This window comes from Ursus maritimus, unplaced genomic scaffold, assembly GCF_017311325.1.
Source record: "Ursus maritimus isolate PB19 unplaced genomic scaffold, ASM1731132v1 scaffold_4, whole genome shotgun sequence".
NCBI lineage: Eukaryota > Metazoa > Chordata > Mammalia > Carnivora > Ursidae > Ursus > Ursus maritimus.
In genome coordinates this window covers 28662982-28681661 of record NW_024426552.1, presented here as the reverse complement: position 1 = coordinate 28681661, position 18680 = coordinate 28662982, and positions in this window count along the sequence as shown.

Sequence of the window (18680 nt, the reverse complement as noted above, 5' to 3'; positions counted from 1 at the left end):
TTATTTTTCCATTGTGTGCATGCTTTCAAGTTTTCTTGCTCTGTATTTTCACATAGAGTAATTTTTTTAAAAATGAGTCTTTTATTCAGGTGAAACAAAGACAGCTTTTTACTTATGGAAACATTTACTTGCCTAAATTATAAGAATTCAGGATTTAATTCCAGATTTAAAGCCTTAATTCAGAATTTAAAGCCTTCATCTTTTAGAGGTACAAGAAAATTAAGTGTATAGGGAGTCCTATGCAGTGCCTTCTTCAGGTAAAATATACACTTTTCCCACAGCATCAGGTAAAATATAACATGTTTCCCACAGCATCTCTGTTGATATATTTTGGCCTGAAAAGCTTGATCACTGTCAGAAAATTTAAATAGATGTGCTGGTATCAATGGTCAAGAAGTCATTTAAATCTCTGCATGTAATGAAATTATGTACTCAAGTACTATCTTGTACTATCTGATCAAAGAATAAGCTAAGAAGAATATTTTACCAAAAATGTTTGAACAATGTCACTTATGATGGTTGATACCAATCCTGGTACATCATTCACCACTCACAGATACCTTTATCTATAACCCGTATGTAGTCCTTACCTACTCTACTGAGTCATAAGAAGAACACCATTCACCTCTCACCGCCCTTAAGAATGAATTTTGGACATTCAGAAAAAGATTTTGAAACATGTCATTCTAACTTGGAATTTTAAATTCCCAACCTCTTCCTCCAGAAATCACTTTTTATTTTGAAATTGTCATTTAATCCTGATGACTAGGCAGTCATGCTATAAATTAATATTAAAAAAAACTGTAGAGAAAAGGTTATACTCTTATAAATACATAAAAAATATGATTCCTGCTTGGTTCTATTATAGTAAATATCAGCCATATTTACTGCAAAGGAATCTTTACTTATGGTCAAAGACTTGTAGAGTTTAACTGGTCACTTTAATAAAGTGAAGATTAGACACATAAATATTTAATATCTAGGTACCTAAAATTAAAAAGTTTGGAAGTCCCGTCTGCTGCTTTCATCACGAAGAACATGTTTATTTTATTTTACCTTTATAACTTTAAAATTGAAAAATTTCTCCCTGGATTTGAGATAAACACATTTGGAAAACGTATTATAAACAGGTATTTGTGGCAGGAGACCAAAGCGCATTTCAGATATATCCTTAAAAGTCTGAGCCTATAAACTGAGTCCCCACCAAAGTAAAGAGATTAGGAATGTCCTACAGACAGACCAGGCAGGCTAAGAGGCTAAGAACAAGCTAGAGAGGATTATAATAAACACCAGAGTATTTATAAAATACTATCAGAAGGAAGCCATTTGTTTTTCCATAGTTCAAAGGGTTATACTTCCTTAGAATGACCAGGATAAGATAAGGCAAGAATATTTATAAAATAAAGATGGCATAAACACCCAGAACAGAATAATCCTTTCTTTCCTTGTAGTTACTTAATTACCTTTCTTTAAAAATTCCAAATTACTAAAGTAAAATATATTTCAAAGAAATTTTAAAATGCAGTCTTATAATCGCACGTGATTTATAGTAAGCTTTATGTTAGCAATAACTTGGTATTTTTAGAAAGCACTATATTTTAGTTTTTCTAAAAGCCCTGGTAATTTAGTCCTCAAAGATTTTCCTATAAAAGGTAATCTAGAAATACGGGTAAGATACAAAATGTCACTGTCATAGCAATTAACATCCATTAGTCATGAAAGTCAAAGCTTTTTATAAATGTAAATATGTTTCATTCTTTCAGGTCAGAAAATAAACTAACTAAAGATGAAGTGAGGGTAAGAGAATTCAAAACATTGGTCAAGCTTTTAAAACAAAGGTCAAAGGGAACATTTCCTCAATTTATATTTAGTTCTCTCCGGTGTGAGTTACTGCTTTCTGAAGAATGAGCCACTGGTACATCTCTCACAAAATATCTAGGCCAGAAGAGAGGGTAGGTAACATGGCAGACTACAGATTTCTTCCAACTCTGTGATAGAAAAGGAAATAATTTACTTTGTTTTCAAATTCCTGCATTCATCAACACACCGAATACTTTGAGGTTTTTCTCACTGAGAACATTTTCTCCTTTTTATGTTATTGAACTTGTACAAATGTAGCCTCTTTTGTATCTTTTATGATTCAAATCAATAAGGCCATATGAAACTCTAAGCAAATTGACTTCAAGTCAGAGAATATATTGATTTAATGATAAAGTTGTTCCTTAACAATGATTTTCCTTATACTATTGCTATTGTTTGGAATTCAGTGTTGTATAGGCAAAGAAACCCACAAAAATGTATTTTTTCTCGAATTTTGAGAGGGAAGATTTAAGAAGTATTTTTCTTGTGTGCTAAAATCATATAACTAATAAAAATATTTTGGCAGGAAAAAGAAATAGGAATTGTATTTAATTTTACATAAAGTACATTATTCTAGCAATAAGACTTAGAATTAGGAGTATGTTTTATTTAAGGCATTATTTCCAGATCATCATCAGAGGACTGAACAGAGAATTGCTGGATTCTATCCATTTTTTGATGCAGTGAAAGCAAAGCTTTACTCTACTTTTACTACCCGCAAAACCTACCTTTGTCTTTTTTTCAGCGGATGACTTTGCTACCTACTTCAATAATAAAATAAATCATCAGTGTGACCGTTTCCTAAATCAGAGCCCCAAATTTCTTTTTGCTTTGCTATAATGTAAGAAGTATCTTACCAAGTCAGCTCCTCCACTGACAGGCTGAATCCTCACCCAGTGGCCTTTTAAGGGACTGTGACTTCATTTATCCTCCCTATTCTGCCCCGACTTTTCCCACCACATCTCACTCAACCAGTTACAAACATGTGGTAGTAACTCCTGTTTTTAAAGACAAAAACAATCAAGAAATAAAAATAACCCGAACAGCCTCATTTGATGCCATATCTACCTCTAGCTTTTCCACCATGTATTTCTTCTCCTTCACAGAAAATACTTCTCTGGAGAGCTGTGTCCATTCCTTTACTTCTCATTCCCTCATTCACAGCATTTCAATATCTGCATTCATTTCCAGAACCACAGTTCAAATTCTGTTCATCAAGGTCATCAATGACCTTCAGCTAACTATCTAGAAAGATCAATTTCTCTCGTCATCTAGCCCAGTGGCTTTCATCAGGGACAGTTTTGCCCCCTGACCCGTCGTCATCCTCCAGGGGACAACTGGCAATATCTGGAGGCATTTTTTAGTTGTCAAAACTGGGGATATGCTATTATTTGCATCTTACAGTAGGCAGGGATCAAGGATTCTGTAAGCATCCTACAGTGTGTAGAATTGCTCACCCACCTAAACATCACTGGGGACCCAAAGGTCAATAGTGTTGAGCTTGAGAAGCTTGAATATCTCAACCTTCAACAACATTCACAGTTGTAAACCCTTGTTTATTATCTGTATCTCCCACAAAGAACATAAACCCAATGAGGATCAGGCCTTAAGTGTCGTGTTTTTTACTGTATTTATTGTGTGTAGAAAAGTTACTTGTCCCAGATTAGGCAGGCAACGTCTGCATTTCATAAGTAATACTTCTCTCACATGATTATTGCTTTATTTAGCAATCTGCTTAGATATTGTCCTAACGATAAGACAGACTGGTTTCACCCCTGTAGAAGAGTTAACCTAACTTCAATGCCTTACAGTACAACTTCCCCAGAGTAGCTAAAGATGAAGTTCTTGTCACTTTCCATCCTTCCTTCCATCTACATACTAGAAGACAAGAAAACCTCTAGACTCCAGGCTTTCTTGGAAGATAGAACTCCATGTATCTAAGGAAAAATACAGCTCAAAGTAGCTTTTTGGCTCTGTTATTCTTGATATTTATGAGCATTTTAGGATATTACAAATATGTTAAGGTAAATAGGCCTTTTTGAGCTGGTCAAGAATCTCCACCATTATTTGACATTGTAAGTTCTTTGTTAATTTCTGCCTATGAAGAAGTGGATTCTAAGTCTCAGAAAATAACTTACAAATAAAATTGAAAAACAAGTCTTTTGGACGTTGAGAAATAAATATAGTAGAAATCACCACAGGAATTACCAGAAAGCAGGGTACTTGTGATGAGCACCAGGTGTTGTATGGAAGTGCTGAATCACTATGTTGTACACCTGACACTAATATTACACTGTATGTTAAGTAACTGGAATTTAAGTAAAAACTTGAAAAAAAAAAAAAAGGAATTACCAGAAAAAGAACTTGATGAATAATGAAAAGGGTAGTATTGACAAACTATGTTCTAGATGATAAAAATATTGTGAAGTTTTTTCTTACTATAAAATAATACAAATATAAATAATACCTGATAAAACTATTCATAAAATTTCATCTATAGGAAGCAAATTAATTGTATTTCAAAGAGAAAGAAGCCACCATATTGGTTTTTAATATGCAAGATACAGTTACAATAATCTCATGTAATAACATTTAATTCTTGCATCAAATTTTTAAACCTATATTAAGCTACACTGTCTGCCATTCTCGGTAGCCATTCAGAGCCTGCTCCTTAGAGTTCATACATGCACATCTTGGGAAAGCACATAAAAGCAGGATGGAGTACGCTGTAACAAAGAAATACTACCATTCCTTTCTGCCTCACATATTTTAGATTACCATTGACTGTCAACAATAAAGGTACTTTGTTTAAACAGTAAATTTTAAATTCTTACTGAGAACAGTAGTAAACAGTAATGATTTTACCTTTGACTTTATCAAAAATTTTCATGGATTCAGTACACAAATTATATACGTCAAGTTCAAATAAAATAGACTAAATCACATGTTTAGATAATGAGGTTACAAGAGAATGTCCTCAAATGAGTTTTCAAAGCCCAGTTTACATTAAAAGATGGGCAGATTTCCTCTGAGTCTGTATTTCTATTTGTGAGAGTTATTTATTACTGCAGATTTTCTTTCAGCAATTCTAAAACTCTTTCTACCTGTTCCCACATTTATTGGTGAAAAAGGGAGTTTTTTGTATATTTGTATATTCCGCTGTGTGTATGAATTTGTCTTTGTATTAGAGCACTTAATAAATTAAAACCCTTTCTTTATCACTAAATGAACTGACCATTTTCAATGTAAAAACGCCCAACACCACACAATCTAGGACAACACTAAATTTTACACACCGAACATTCGGTGTCTCCTGCAATGTTTGCAGAGAATTTTTGATTTGTGTTGTTACTTATTCCAAATAGCATCAGCCACAAAATTGCATGGGCTTCTTGAAATTCATCTAATTAATGAGGAAGGATGGAGTAGATGAATTCAATCAAGGGTTTATTTTAAACCTTATTCATATACTTTCACAGTATTTGGGGGCTGATATCTGTTTATATAGTTCTTAAAGAACTATATAATGTCATGATATCTTTTCTAAACTGCCAAGTCCTAGTTCCCACTAGATAGAAATTTTACTTATGGACGTGTCTAGAAGTGATAAAGAGTGATGAAGTGAAAGAACTTTTGCATGACTCGTTTACACTGTTTTCCTTTTGAGAAGGACATCTAAGGAAAGTTTCCCACTCAGACCTATAGACTGTCTCTGAGCCCTGTGAAGAGAGGAAAATCAATTTGCTCAAAGTGGTTTTGTCAAATGGTCAGTTTTCCAAAGAACATCACCTAATTCATGAACTGTGGGTTTACACCTTTAAAAGTTCTGTTGGTGATATGTAAGACCTTCAATTAAAAAGTTTAAAAAGTTTAATAACCAAACACCCCAGTCAGCCTGGTAGGAACCAAGATCAAACTTTTTTCTTTGGGCAATTATTAATAGTGACCCTTTTACTTTCAAAAGCATCCTTGGCCTGGAAGATAAGTTATATGGCCATCCTATTTAACAGAAATATTCAACTTCTGTTACTGGTGGGAAAAAACAAAACAAAACAAAACTTTTTTTCCCAAATGTTAACATACTACTTGAGAAATCAGCAAAAGAAACCTAAAAATTCTAAAATGTGAGCAAACAAATGCATTTGTTTTGCATTTATTAATGTAAAACTTCCCAAATGAAAAATTGATTTTTTTCATTTACTGATATAATTATTAAACATTCTTTTTGTAGACTTTATTTTGTTTTTGTTTTTGTTTTCTTGTTATTAAAACCAGCTACACCATAGCTGAGTGGCTTGGACCTGTTACTTGAGCTCATCTGTGAAATGGTGCTAGAAGTAGTGTTGTGAAGATAAAATGAGTTAGTTTATGTAAACTGTTTCTAATATATGCCTGGCACATAGTGCTATATAAGATTTAGATATCACTGTTTATCATAAAATGGTAAATTTTGCAAAATCAGTGAATTAATCTTTAAGTGAACTGACTTTAGGAAAAATGTCTTCTGGCGACTTGGTTTTTTAATACTTGACCTACAGCATATGCAGTGTACCCCTAGGGATTTATATAACTAACCCTGATAAGGTCGAGGAAAAGTGCTAACTGTATAAACCAGCACATTTGAATTTGTACAGTTAATATAACCTCATGTGTTTATTATCTGCAGACCCTTGAGATCTAGGGAAATTTGTATTTCTCTATTGTTCTTCTGGGCAGGCACAAAAGCCTGGATAACCAGTATTCAGGAATATTCTTCCATGTTCATATGAATATTTTGTATCTGATCACCTCTAAGCCAGTAAATGCCTCTCTTTCTCTTATGGGATAAGACTATTGGGCAATTCCCCCACAGATTTTAATTCAGAAAATAGAGTCAAAATATGCTTCTAGGTCCCTGGGAAACGTTTCCTTTTCAGTCAACCACAACATCACCAGTATGCTAGGAGTGAGCAATTCAGAACTATAAGGAAGAATACACAACAACTATCACGATCAGCTGTGCAAAATCAGCTTTGTGCACTAGACTCATCATAAACCTCAGAGATCATGTGTCAGGACATATTAGGAAAAAAAGTAAAAAGATATTCATTGGCCATATGTACAGAAGTGAAATCTGTTTGCTAAATTATGGTGCCAATCCATCTCCAATCTGTCTTTTCTGGCCATCGTACAGCTGATATGTCATTTCAGTCCTCATCATTACTCATCCAGACAACTCCATCACTTACTAAGGCCTTTCTCCCTTCCTTCTTTCCCTTCTTCCTTCCATCAGCCATCAAAGACTAAGTGCCTTTATATAGCAAGCACTATTCAGGGACCAAGAAAAAAAAAAGGTCAAAAAATTGGGTTCCTTCCTTGAAGAATATTAAAATTCTATTGGAGGAAGTCAGGAATGTCAAGAATTGATCAATTTCCTAGCTGGTTGGTCAGCTCCAGCTCCCATCTCCTACACACTGTCCCATTACCAACGGTTATTTTTCTAAACCTCATCTCTGTCCTCCCTTACTCATAAACCTTCAGTGATTCCCCCAGAGCCTTCAGGATAAAATCCAAAGTCCTCATCATAGTATAAGAAGACTTTTCAATCTGCTTCAATTTCTCTTTCCAGCGTCAGCTTCAGCCACATCAAACTATGTGCCAATCTTCACTCTTCTTGCATGTGCTCTTTTCTTTTTCTGCCAACCTGTTCCTCCATTATTTGTAAGATTATTATTCATCCTCCAAAAATGACTCTTAGTTACTTTCTCATTGAAGCTTTCTCTAATTCTCCCAGTCACAATAAAGCATTTCTTTAAAGCACTGCTGACTGTGCATACTTTCATTACAGTATTAAAAATAACATATTATGATTTCTGGGTGATATAATCTCTGGTAGAACTCTGAAAAACTAAGAATCATGATTTGCTGTGGGGAAATTTGTTGCATTTCTTCATTTCTGTTGCAATATTGGCAGATAGTAGATGATCAATAAACACTTGTCAAAAAAATTAATGAATCCTACTCAAGGTTCAAGCATCAACCATGTTACCTTTTCCATGACCCCATCTACTCTCCTTGGTATGGAATCCTCATGGACTTAAGAGACATCACTCACTCTTCTCTGCTAACAGTTATTCACAAAGTATTAGAGATAATTGCATCAATACCAGAAAGCGATATATTCTTTAAGGTCCTTTTACTAGACCATAGTAAGGTGGGACTTAATTTCAGAGCTCTTCTTCCTATACTCCTGGGCTTATAAGGAATAATGAAGAATAAAGTAATGGAGTCACCATTCTGTCCAATAGGAAAATTCCCCCAAACCGATCATTCAATGCCAGGCATCAGACAAATTATACTAACGCTGTATTCTCTTGCATTACCCTTGAGAATGGGCTTGAAAAAAATTGTCTTGTGGCCCAGAATTGAGGGTTTTAAGAAGAAAAGCAGGATAAGGACACAATAATATCCTCATCATAATTTTCAAGGGAAAAAGCATAAGAGTCTCTCAGGGATTTTTAGATATTGCAACAGCAGTGAAAAAGAGTTCCCTGGTACCCAATACTTTCCCTCAGCATTCATGAATTAAGGGAAACTTCCAGTAAACTGGACACTGAGCCCAAAACATACAGTAACAGGTGAATACCTGTTACTCATTACTGAGGACTCTTATGGCTTCCAGGGCAGATGCTGATCTCTCTACTTGCCCTGATCTTTCTCTTTCAACATCTTCTCCTATTTCTTGCTCTCCTTCAGTATCACACCTCCCATTTCATCTCTTCTCCCACCTACTTTTCCATGTCCAGGAAAGCACACCATATTGTTTTCCTAAAGGCTCCCTTAACTTTCATTGAAATAGCAAAGGAAATCTGCTAGAACATTCCGATGGTTTCATTAAATCATATGTGTAAATATGTTAACTAATTTGACAATATTTCCATTTATACTTAGATTTTTTTCACATTTAATCATTTTAAAATTTTTATTAAAGATGAACTTTGATGGTTATCAAATATTTGTTTTATACACCCAGACTGTGGAAATATGTCAAATGCCAGGATATAAAACTCTTAAGACTATAAAATGGAAGTGTTTTAGAAAAACATATCTACTCCACAGGAAAAAAAATTGCACATTTACAAAGTTTAAACATAAATATGACCAGTCAAAGTAAGCCTCAAAATATATCAAACATTCTTGTTCTTCTTGTCATTTTATTGTTTCATGGCTTAATCTTATGATAGTCATAAAACTATGGGTGTATTAAACCTCAGCTGCCATAGATTTGCAGAACGATTTTTTTTAATAAACTACAACTACTAGAGCAGAGAGTTATCACAAAAAGGGAGAGAATACTTCCATTGCTTTCAGAGCCAATTTCTAGGATAATTTTTATTACTACACCCTAGAATTCGGCTTTATTTGAAAACTATCAGAAAACCTTGGCAATTGTTTTGCTTATTTGTGTTGAAAAAGACAGTTACTCTGGTATTATAGTCAGAGTCCATTGACAGAGTCCAATCTGTTCATTAGGAACTAAAAACACCTCTATATAATGAACAAAGTAATAAACAAATCTCTGGCAGGGAATGTTATGGTTCTAGTAGAGGAGAGTCAAGACTGATGAGCAAGACAGAAATCATCACTGAATCACTAACAGAGTCAATATTTACTAAGACTGGTAAGAAAATGCTCTAAGTCCTCAAAAAGAAAAAAAAAATGGTGGGGGTGGAGTGGGGAGAGAAAGAGGAAAAAATAAATAAAAAGAGAAAAAGAAAACATGTTATCTTGTAGTGAATAGAATACTCTTTAACGATGCTACTCTGTAAACGAAAATCTTTTTAAAATGAAAAGGGAAATGTTTTTAGCAAAACACCTTCTGGCACATTTTTACAAGTAAATAATGGATTTCATATAAGTGTATTTTACTGTGGGATTACCATTCCTACATTGCATTCACATTTTAGAGGTAGGGTAAAAGATTGTAGGTTGTAGGGATGAACTTCTAGACAAAGGTTGACCATAAAACCAGTTAACTGTTTTTCCAATAATTACTGGCCTCTAGGGGGACATAATTGAAATATATGAATTTCTAGCATCATGGTTTCCAGTGAAAGCTGTGCTTTATAGAACTGACAGGACTAAATAAAAAGATACACTTGCAGCAAAAGAAGACCTCAATTTTATGATTTAGTAATGTTTTAAAATAAATAAATGAAGAAGACTCGACGACACAATTTGCAATCATGTTCAATATTGTAAGAATTAACTTCAGGAAAAGATATAGGTCTATGTTCAGGAAATTTAATGCACTTATTTCACAGATTTCAAATTAACTATAAAACAAAATCTTGCTTATTTTCTAAAACATGAAATGTGTCAGTCCTTGGAAACTCCAGTTTCAGTGCAGTAATAGAACATAATTACTATGCTAGTAGGGGGAAAGAAAGGTAATATATAAATAATGTATAAGACTAATTATGTTTTATAATATATCTTGGGTATATATTAAGAGCACATGCTTACAATTAGGCAGATTTCTTTTAGTATCTGTCTCCAGCAATAGGTCATGTGCCTTCATTTTTTATTCTTAACACATTAGAGTTGAGTACATAGTAGGGATCAATAAATATTTGTTGAATGAATGAAAAATGAATGCAAGCACACCACTTAAGAGAAAAGAACCAAATAAAGATGAATAAAAGGAAATTAGAGCAGCAGATCAGAAATCGGTAATTCTGAATATTTCCATGATGCTTCTGTCTTTCTTTTTTTCTCCCTTTTTTTATGTCCCTTATTTTTCCTACTTAAGGTCATTTTAACATTAAGTGGTGGTCTCAGGACCACCCAGACCAGAAATCAGATCTTCTGATTTCAATAACTTTATTCTTAGAGCCTAGTAGCTTAACATCATGGATGGGGAAATATATAGGGCATATATATTTGTAGAAATATACAGTATAGCTTTTTCTACATTAAAAATACTGACATTTTACATTCTTTGAGACTATGAAAATGTGGTATATGCAATATTCAAAAAAGTTGATATCCAATTCTGACATTATCTCAGTTTTAAATTTAACAGAACAAAGATATGCTTAAAGAATTAAACAACTCAATCATTGGAAATATCTTTTCCAGTTTACACATCCTACTCATACATAATTCATTGTATAATAACCTACATTAAAACATTTTTTTCTACTTTCAAAAACAAAAGGCCTAAAAATTACATAAGCCTCTTTTCTGTAGTAGTTGCAAGAGATATTTTTTGCTTATAAAATAATAAATAATTTTTGTTGGCTCTGGAATTCCTCCTTTCTCTCTCTCTCTCTCTCTCTCTCTCTCTCTCTCTTCCTCCCTCCCTCCCTCTTTCTCCTTTCTTTCTTTCTTTCTTTCTTTCTTTCTTTCTTTCTTTTCTTTTCTTTTCTTTTCTTTTCTTTCTTTCTCACAAGATATTTATAGTCAATCATGCACTATGATAGAAATGAGACTCCACATATGAAACAGACATGGTAAGCACTCTCTGGAAGCTTACAGACTTGATGGGAGCGCAGGCAACTCCTATAAATATCTAAAATGCGGTATCAGAAAAATATAAGATGTCAAGAGTTTAGCTAAGGTATTCCATGGTATTGCTGCCTCAGTATCCATTTTGTGCAGCCAAGCAGCCTGTGGGGACCTTGAACTGACAGCAGCCCTTCATGAAAGTGCACATCCTGGATGCCAACCACATAGCCACAAGAAAATGCAAGTTCTTGACATGACTCCCCAATAGCCTTGTGGTAACAGTCTCTCCTGCCTCCCAGCACCTGCCTTCTGCACTCCATAGGTAAAACCCTTGGGGGACTTACCAAAACCCTGCTCTTTTAGTTTGAGTTGACCAATTTGGACCCAGCCTGGGAACCTCAAAGCACTCTACACATGGATCCCCTCTACCTCCTCTAAGTGAGTAATAGACTTCTCTATTTCAATTTCTCTTGTGGTCTTTTGTTGAACTGTGGTTCACCATCCAGCAGCCTGCACTCCAGTTAACACATGTTAATGTAACAATGTCATAACATAAGTTTATAAACTCAGAAAAGTGAAGAGAGAGGGGAAGAGGAAGCTAAAATACAGAGAAAAATACAGTAGCTCCACAGAGCATCTTTCTTTTTAGTAGAAATCTTAAGAATGAGAAAAAAAAATGCGGTAGGCAAATTGGAGAGGGCAAAGCAGTAGTTATATAACTACAGAGATTATAACTTGCTTTTTTTTTTTTTTTTTTTTTTTTTTTTTTTTTTTTTTTAGTTTGAGAACTACTATTAAATATTTCTGAAATAACAATGGTATGGTGAATGAAAAGGCAGACAAAGATCAACATCTGCCCTGGAGGTCATCAGAGTTAACAATGAGTGACAGGTGTCCTGTTTGAAAGATTAGCCTGGACCCAGTGTGAAGAAAGATATGAAGGGAAGACATAAAAAGCAAGAGAATCAGGTCTTTAAATTTTCGGTGAGGTAATTTACTTTAATTAATTCAGGAAGAACAGATTGATGTATTTGTGTGTGATGTCAACTTTTATCACACCCTAAGGATGGTTCATTGATATCTGAAGGAACCCAATCTGAAACACACATTCCAGAGGAAGCTTTTACTAGTACTTCACATATCATCTAATCAATAGCAGAAGTTTAACTAGCTAGCATAAAGGATTTACACATTAAACTGGAGGAAGGAGAATTCCTCCACTGGAGGAATGAGAAAGAGTAGTATTCTGGATTAAAAGTTCCACAGGCTCATTGTTCCTCTGTGAACACTGGATGAGAAACTGGACAGTCCCAGAACCTGCTACTTTGGGGCAATGCCCAACATAAGGGAGAGTTCTGTCTCTTGCTCAACTAGAACTTTGGCTGCTCCTAAGGCCATAACATTGCATTGATTCAGGGGGTGGTCCTCATAAGAGTTCCTAAGGAGAGCTCAAGGAGATTGCTGGGTTTCTGGAACATGTATGAAATACTATTCTTGTTTACCAAGAAGCAGACTTTGGTCTAGTAGCTGCTTTCATTGTAACAGATGAGAGTTTTTCGGCGACTAGACTTCAAGCTACTTCATATCCTGTGGTCACTTGAAGCTATCAGTGTTTACCAAAGAAACTGAAAAATCTCGAAATAAAAAACTGGGGCCAGTTTGCAAAAGAGGCAATTCTAGAAGGCCAGATCAAAAGTTATTTATGGCTCAGCAAAGATAAAGGCAATGGGTGTGTGAAGGAACGATTTTGAAAGAGATATATTCAGTAGAATCAACAGAACTTAATGGCAGATTGAATATTGGGGATCAAAATAAGGAAAAGTATAGAAAAGTTTGTGTCAGTCACTTCAACAAATGTTTTGGCCATTGTATTACATTATTACTTTCCCGTGGCTGCTGTAAAAAATTAACACCAACTTGGTAGTTTAAAACAGAAATTTATTCTCTCAAAATTCTAGAAGCTAGAAGTCTGAAATAAGTATACTGGGTTGAAATCAAGTCACAGCAATGTTGTACTTCCTCCAGAGGCTTTAAGGAAAAATCTGTTTCTTGCCTATTCCAGTGTCTGGTGGCTGCCAGCATTCCTTGACTTAAGGCCAAATCACCCCAATCTTTGCCACCTTGGTCATATCACTTTTTCTTCCATGTCTATCAAATCTTCCTCTATTTCACTCCTATCAGGACACTTATGATTGTATTTACGGCCCAGCCAGATAATCCAGGATAATTTCCCCTTGTCAAAAGCCTTAACTCAATCATATCTATAATGACCATTTTACTATAGAAGGTAACATTTGTTGGTTCCAGGGATTAGGATCTGCTATCTTTCAGACTATTATTCAAACTACTACAGACATACTTAATTTTAACTGGATGTAGGAAATTCTAGAGCCTGTATCTGGTAAACAGATAGATATGGGGTTTAGGGGTATGAAATAGAAAGCGGGATCATCTGCTGAAAGAAGACAGTGTTGGTAAAACTGGACTCTTGGTGTTGTGAATTTCTGAAGTAGTTGTGGGGGAGAATGGAGCAGAGAGCCGACTAGTTGCTAAGCAGTGTTTTGAAAGGAGTACAAAGACAGCAGGAAATATCATAGGGCAATAATCTGATGAGTTGAATAAATGTTTCCTAGTCACCCACAAATAGAGGAATCAAGGTGACCATTAGTTGGATTAATCAGCAGCTGGAGTTTGCTGAGCATATGTGGCTGAAAAGCGAGCAATGACATCAAGAGTACCAATTACAGCGGTGGAAGTATTGGATGATGAGATTTAGGCTGGATGGAGAAGCACATGAAGTGAGGAGAAGGCTGAAACATTTGAGGAGAAAGTTAAAAATAGGATTACAAGAAATTAAACAATCAAATTTTATGTTCAAAGAGATTTATTATTTCAAAGGTAGAATAATTGATAGTAGTGTCTAGCCAGTAGTACATGACTAGATAGTGTGGATGTCAAATATAATTGCTGAATAGAATAAGGAAATAGGAGGGTATGGGCATTCATTCTCAAACTTTAATGTACCTCAGCATTGTCTGGAGAGCTTTCTGAGAAATGCAGATTCCTTGACCCTACTTTTGAGAATTTTGATTCAATACGTCTGGTGTGGAATCCATGAACCTGCCTCTTTAAACCGACGTAATTTAGATGTGGGTGGGAGGAATATGACAGTTTGAGAAACTGCCACAGGATGTTAGAATCATAACTTCCATAAATATTGCTGATAGTGGTATGAAAGCAAGATTCTGGATGAGAGAGAAAAGTATGCCAACCAACCATCAGAGCAGGTGAGTTATAAGGAAGTGAGTAAACAATAGAATAAATAGTAAATGGGGTTAACAAGCACTGGATGACATGAACAAAAAAGGATAAAAGGCTTTTTCATGAAGAAAAAAAAAGGGATGGACTGAGATTTACAGAAGGCACAGAAAATGCCAACTCCATCCCTGGATGGGACAAGAAGAAGAAATGTGTTGTCTCTACACATGGGCCTTTCGAGAGAAATTCTGTCTTCAAGGAAGAGCCAAGAAATTTACTTTACAAATAAAGTAAAGGGATATCCTGTATGTGTGTGTATGTGTGTATATATGTGTATATGTGTGTGTGTGTGTGTGTGTGTATATATATACATATATATATATAAATTTATCCCCCAAAGAGAGTGTTACTTATATTTTTATCTCCTACATTCTCTTTGCACATATAAGGAACTCAATAAATGCTTTTAAAATTTTTTCTTCACATTCAAGCTTGATATTAAATCAGTCTATAGAAACTTAATAGCATATTTCATTTCAAAAAGCAGATTATATAAATGTATATTTTTATAACACACATTTTTAAGGGAATAATTTTGATAATTAGAACATTATTTGTTTTTCATTCAAATAGCAAAACTTTGTAACACAAAAATATTATACCACACATGTGTATTTATATATTTTACCTTTAAAAACTAATAGTGTTCTAGTTTAATGTGCTTAGTTAGAAGAGATGTCCTTTTTAAAATTTATTTTCCAGGTTTATTGAGACATAATTGACCTGATGTACTTCTCTAATAAAATATGTCTATAGTTTTTTCCATATTCCAATCATAAAGAAGCAAAAGGAATAATATACATAAGCAAAAAATAATTTAAATTTAAAAAGGATTCTAATGTTACTGGCAACATTATTAATAATAGACAAAAGTAGAAGCAATCCAAATATCCATTAACTAATGAAGGGATAACCAAAATGTCACATATTCTTACAATGGAATACTATTCATCAAGAAAAAGTAATGAAGTAGTGATTCATGCTACAATATAGATAAACCTTGAAAATATTATGCTAAATGAAAGAATCTAATCACAAAGATCACATATATTATGATTCCATTTTTATGAAAAGTCCCCAAAAGACAAATCTATAAAGACAGAAAGCAAATTAGCGTTTGCCAGGGACCATGTTCAGGGTGTAGCAGGGGTAGTGAAGGGGTAGTAAATACTAATGGATATAAGGCTTCTTTTTGGGGTAATATTCTAAAATTAGTTTATAGGACACCTGGGTGGCTCAGTTGGTTAAGCTTCTGACTCTTGATTTTGGCTCAGGTCATGATGTTAGGGTGCTGGGATTCAGCCCCATGTCAGGGTTCACGCTCAGTGTGGAGTCTGCTTCAGGATTCTCTCTCTCTCTCCCTCTGCCCCTTCCCCTGCTCACTCTTTCTCTCTAAAATAAATAAATCTTTTTAAAAATTAAAATTAATTTGATGATGACTGCACAATTTTGTATGTGTGCTAAAAACCACTGGATTGCATGCTTTAAATAGCATATAAATTATTTCTCAAATCTGTTTGAAAAAGAAAATGCTTTCTAAGATCCCCCTCCAGGATAACCTGTGATCAACCCTATGAAAAGGTCCCCAACAATAGATCTTCCTATTTCATTCCCTCTGTTTTCTTACTTCAAGCTAGTTCCCTCTTTCCTGCCTGCAATGTTTGTGAAACATTTCCAGAGGTGTTGCTGGTAACACAGAGACCCATTCCATTCAAAGTCACACAAGCCCCACTTAAGTCTCTACTTTTTAGATCACTTACACTTGATTTCTTCAAGGCTGACAGCAGAATTACTTCCTACCCCTCCTCTTTCCCTCGGCAATAAATATAAAACACATTCTGGAACACAACTGCAAGTTTCTTGTAAAATAGATCTCTAAAGCCAATTGTAACACGCTGGGTGTCCCAAATCTTCTTCCCAAAGATCAAAGTCTGATTTTCCTGGATTGTTAGCACGATTGAAATGAAAACAGCTTGCTTCTAGCATTCAGCCTTATGATTCTGACAATAAAAAGAATAAATGTGGTAGAAACATCTGTACGTTTTCAGGAATGATAAAGTTCAGCTGGAATTTTTTAAACTGAAATTTTGCATTTGAAGTTTATATCAGCGACTAACTTTAGACAGTCACATACGATCCAGAAATGGGGCTTTGAAGATGAAAGACGAAAAGCAGCACAGCAGAATAAGGTTGGTCAAAAGAAGATGAAATAAACGAGTAAATAATGCAGGAAGTAATCAGATTCAGAGAAACGTGGTATAAAGAACTTAATAAAAGGAAAATCATTTCTGAGGAGAAATATATCATAATGACAGTTTCTTGCATTATATTATGAAGGTAATAAAATTGTAGAGTCAAAAGACTCATCAAAAATAGTCTGCTTTATAATTAATGAGAAATAATAGATGAAAGGCAAAATGAAATGTGTTTATTTCTCTTATCAGAGAAGCCTAGGTGATGTATAAAATATGAATACTTCAAAAGTGAAGAAAAATGTTTTATGTAGAAGTTGGGAAACTTGGTAAGAATTTTGGTATTTTTAACTTTACTGTTGAAATATCTGAGATTTTTTATTTGGGATATAAAGTAAACTTGAGAATCTGAGATGATTATTTTTTTTTGAAAGGTGATAATTTGTACTAAATGGTATCTGTGAGCTCTCCAGGAGAATTGTAAATTGGCACCTTGTTTTACATTGAGGGACTCAAACTGTTTTATGATTCATGCCAGAGTTTGAAATCCTGGGTTTTGTCGAATTGTATATATTTTTTAAAAAGCTTTTTGATACAAAACTCAGAATATTTTTGTGACACAGCGGATAAAAAAAAAAGCTACTAACCAGTTGCCATATTATCAGAATTTGATCCTTGTGCTAAAAACATCTAGTTGCTAAACAAATGCCCTCAATGAATGATAAATTCCAGTACTTTTAACATTACCCTTCAATGACAGTCTTTGCAAGGGACAGTTGCAAATAACTAGTCTCCTAAATCAGGATTTTAAACAGAAAGCTAACCATATTCTTTCACCTAAATGACTAGTTGTGATCCTAAACAACTTTATTTTTATGTTACTTGGGTCTATAGCTTCCCCTACTAAATAAATAAATAAGTAAAAATAAGTATATTGCTTTGCTTGGTTTCTGCCTATAGCAAACTTTGAAGTAGGTAAGATCTGTACCAAGTTAGATTTTTTCTATGTCTTCTTTTTATTGTTTCTTTCCTTTAGGAGTGTAGACGCTTATGAAACTCTTGGCTAACTTTCAGATAGACACAGATGCCTCTCAGACCTTTGCTACATGAATAAACAAAGAATGGCAAACATGATTTCTCTCTACTACACTGACAAACAAAGATATCTGCTGAGGGTCCCATTCTCTTATGTAGACACCTCTTTGATCTGCTCTCAGTTAAAGAGGTAATTGAAGTTGATTTTTTTAAGTAGATCATTTCTCTCTAGCAAAACTTTTACATTTTTATTGACAGGTTCTTATCAAAAATTTTTTGTTAATGACAACATTCAGGATGAATTTATTAAATGTACTTCATGTTGATTTTTTACTTTAAAATACATAAATATTGGTCTACATAAAATAAAAATATTTAGAAGGGAAGCATGGCAATTGTAATAAAGTTGGTTAAAATTTGAATAAATAAGGTAGTTTAAGTAGATATAATCAAACATTCCACTTAACTGAATTTTAAAATCCTCATCTGAAGCAGTATAAACATTATTGTTGTGTCTGGACAATTGGAAAAATAGCCAAGTCTATATATTCAAATATATTATTCTTTTTACAGTAGTTTATCTATGTTAGCATTGGATTAGCATTTTTCACAGAATTTAAGTACACATTTCCATTGTAAGTATATCTAATACAAAACCTTAGCAAACTGTATAAAGATAAATCTAATCTTAAATCTCTAAAATTAACAATGTACAACCACACTAAGATTTCTTGCATGTCACATGTAGAAAATGCATAAGTGATTACAAAAAAAAAAAAAAAAAGT